This window comes from Macaca mulatta, chromosome 11 (genome assembly GCF_049350105.2).
Source record: "Macaca mulatta isolate MMU2019108-1 chromosome 11, T2T-MMU8v2.0, whole genome shotgun sequence".
Classification (NCBI taxonomy): domain Eukaryota; kingdom Metazoa; phylum Chordata; class Mammalia; order Primates; family Cercopithecidae; genus Macaca; species Macaca mulatta.
This window is the reverse complement of record NC_133416.1, coordinates 140251047-140254681: the sequence shown is the minus strand read 5'-3', so window position 1 is coordinate 140254681 and position 3635 is coordinate 140251047. Positions and strand designations below refer to the sequence as shown.

At 48.7% G+C, this 3635-nt stretch overlaps 1 pseudogene; it reads right to left on the bottom strand.

Moving 5' to 3' along the window:
• Positions 1–2988: 2988 nt before the first annotated feature.
• Positions 2989–3635, bottom strand: LOC114671016 (NHP2-like protein 1 pseudogene; annotated as a pseudogene).

Genomic DNA, 3635 nt, shown 5'->3' with positions numbered 1-3635 from the left:
TCATTGAGTGAGATCTGTTTTAGGCATTTCCCTTCACAGAGGGGTTGGTAGCAGGAAACAGAGAGCACCTGGTGTTTCCTTAATCAGGACTGTTCTGGGAGGAAATTCACGCAAGTCCAGAGAAGTGCATGGCCCAGGTGAGGCTTGCAGGGAACAGTGTTGGTGCCTACAGCTTGGGGAGTCTGGGAGAAGGAAAATGAGCACTCCTGTGGATGTGCTTTATTCGTTTCTTCCTGTCTTATTTTCCCTACAGGGTTAAAGTAGTTGTAAAGAAGAAAGTTTTGCAAAGTACATGTATTAAAACTCAAAACATTAAGCCGGGTGTGGCGGCTCTTGCCTGTAATCCCAGCATTTTGGGAGGCCGAAGTGGGCAGATCACAAGGTCATGAGATCGAGACCATCCTGGCTAACACAGTGAAACCCCGTCCCTACTAAAAATACAAAAATTAGCCTGACTACGTGCCTGTAGTCCCAGCTACTTGGGAGGCTGAGGCAGGAGAATCGTTTGAACCCGGGAGGCGGAGGCTGCAGTCAGTGAAGATCGCACCATTGCACTCCATCCAGCCTGGGTGACAGAGCAAGACTCTGTCCCCCCCAAAAAATGATGAAATTAAATAAAAAATAGAACTAAAAACATTATTTCCAGTTAAAATAGTTCATATCAGCTGGACACAGTGGCTCACGCCAGTAATCCCAGCACTTTGGGAGGCCAAGGCAGGCAGATCACCTGAGATCAGGAGTTCAAGACCAGCCTGGCCAACATGGTGAAACCCTGTCTCTACTAAAAACACAAAAAAAGCAGCCGGGTGTGGTGGTGCACACCTGTAGTCCCAGCTACTAGGGAGGCTGAGGCAGAAGAATTGCTTGAACTCGGGAGGCAGAGGTTGCAGTGATCCGAGATCCTGCCACTGCACTCCAGCCTGGGCAATAGAATGAGACTCCATCTCAAAAACAAAACAAAACAAAAATAAACCCAGTTCATATCAAAAGGAAAATATAGGCTGCTCTGCCTGTGGAGTAGCATTGTTTCTTTACATCTCTAATAAACTTGCTTTCACTTAAAAAAAAAAAAAAAAAAGGAAAATCCTAGCACTCTGGGAGGCTGAGGCAGGCAGATCACCTAAGGTCAGGAGTTCGAGACCAGCCTGGCCAACATGGTGAAACCCCGTCTCTACTGAAAATACAAAAATAAGCCAGTGTGGTAGTGCACGCCTGTAATCCCAGCTACTCAGGAGGCTGAGACAAGCGAGTTTCTTGAACCTGGGAGGCGGAGGTTGCAGTGAGCCAAGATCATGCCACTGCACTTCAGCCTGGGCAACAGAGAAAGACTCCATCTCAAAAAAAAAAAAAAAAAAAAAAAGGGCTCGGCATGGTGGCTCATGCCTGTAATCCCAGCACTTTGGGAGGCCAAGGCAGGCGGATCACCTGAGGTCAGGAGTTCGAGCCCAGCCTAGCCAACATGGAGAATCCCTGTCTCTACTCAAAATATAAAATTAGCCGGGTGTGGTGGCACATGCCTGTAATCCCAGCTACTGGGATGCTGAGGCAGGAGAATCGCTTGAACCGGGGAGGCGGAGGTTGCGGTGAGCCGAGATCGCACCACTGCACTCCAGGCTGGGCAACAGTAGCAAAACTCATCTCAAAAAAAAAAAAAAAAAAAAAAAGAAATGAAAATGTAAAATGTAATTTTACTTTTCTGGTTTTAATGGAAGCAAATTCCTCAGTAACCTTTTTTTTTTTTTTCTTTTTTTGAGACGGAGTCTCTCTCTGTCCCCAGGCTGGAGTGCAATAGCCGATCTCGGCTGACTGCAGCCTGCGCCTCCTGGGTTCAAGCAATTCTCCTGCCTCAGCCTCCCAAGTAGCTGGGACTACAGGTGCGCGCTGCCACATCTGGCTAATTTTCATGTTTTTTAGTAGAGACAAGGTTTCACCATGTCAGGCAGGATGGTCTTCATCTCCTGACCTCGTGATCCTCCTGCCTCGGCCTCCCAAAGTGCTGGGATTACAGGTGTGAGCCACCGCGCCCGGTCCATCAGTAATATTTTTAAAATGTACTTATTAGCTCACCTCATTTTCACTTAAGGTAATTTCCATGGTTGATAATTTTTTATGACTCACTGACAATCTCAAAAGGTTTTTCGTGGCCAGGTGTGGTGGCTCACGCCTGTAATCCCAGTACTTTGGGAGCCCGAGACTAGTGGATCACCTGAGGTGAGGAGTTGGAGACCAGCCTGGCCAAGGTGGCGAAACGCCATCTCTACTAAATATAAAAAATTAGCCAGACGTGGTGGCAGGCGCCTGTAATCTCATGTACTTGGGAGGCTGAGGCAGGGAGAATTGCATGAACCCTGGAGGCAGAGGTTGCAGTGAGCCAAGATCATGCCACTGCACTCCAGCCTAGGTGATCCAGTGAGACTCCGTCTCAAAAATAAATAAATAAATAAAAGGTTTCTTTTTGTTTGTTTTTTGAGACAGGGTCTTACTCTGTTGCCCAGGCTGGAGTGCAGTGGTATGATCATGGCTCATTGCAGCCTCCGCCTCCCAGGCTTAACCAATCCTCCCACCTTAGCCTCCCCAGTACAGGTGTGCATCACCATACCCGGCTAATTTTTTGTATTTTTGGTGGAGACGGGGGTTTCACCATGTTGGCCAGGCTGGTCTCGAACTCCTGAGCTCAGGCAATCCACCCACCTCGGCTTCCCAAAGTGATGGAATGACAGGCTTGAGCTCCCAGCCAGCTGCTAGTTTTGAGTGGGGCCCAGAACAAGTGAAGGCTCTGCAACAGGTGCAGGCTGTTGTGCAAGCTGCCCAGCCACTTGGTCACATGACCCAGCAGATCCAATGCTGCTTGACATGTCAGTGGCAGAGAGCAATGCTGGGTAGAGCCTTGGCAGGCCTGCATAGGAGAATCACAATGTAGACTTTTAGGATTCTGGTGTAAAGCCCTGACATTGTCTGCGGATAATTAATTTTTTTTTTTTTTTTTTTTTGGTACTTCAACATTTTACAATAGAGAGTAGCAGAAAATACTACATGCTAACACGGACAATATGATACACAACCTCGTGGGAGAAGTTAGCAGGGAGCACGTGGCAGAGGCCACAGGTTTAGACTAAGAGCCTTTCAATGGCCTGCTGAATGGATTGGATCTGCTGTTTCAGTTGTGAGCTTTCTTTGATGGTGACAGAACAGGTGATGACAGGCCTGGAGACCCCACAGTCTCTCCCCAGGGCCTGCTTCGAGCGCACAAATACGTAGGGCACGTTCTTGTCTTCACACAGCAGTGGAGGTGCAGAATGATCTCCAGTGGCTCGGTGTCTGCAGCTATCACGATGAACTCAGAGATGCCCCCATTAAGGGTTTTGGTGGCCTCTTTGGCTCCTTTCTGAAGCTGCTTGTGGTTATATGACTACTGAACGAGCTCCAGTGGTTTCTTGGTGAGGTGGGCATCGGCGAGGGGCTAGGCCTTCGGATTCACATTGGTCTCAGTCATGGCTGTGGTTCTGCGGGCTCGGCACTCCTAGGGCAGCGCAGCCGAGGTCTGAGAAGCGCTTGCCTCCACCCGAACTCTTCTTTTGACAACCAGCTTTTGGCTTGCTACTAGACAGTATTAGGGACTGAATAATTAACCAGGG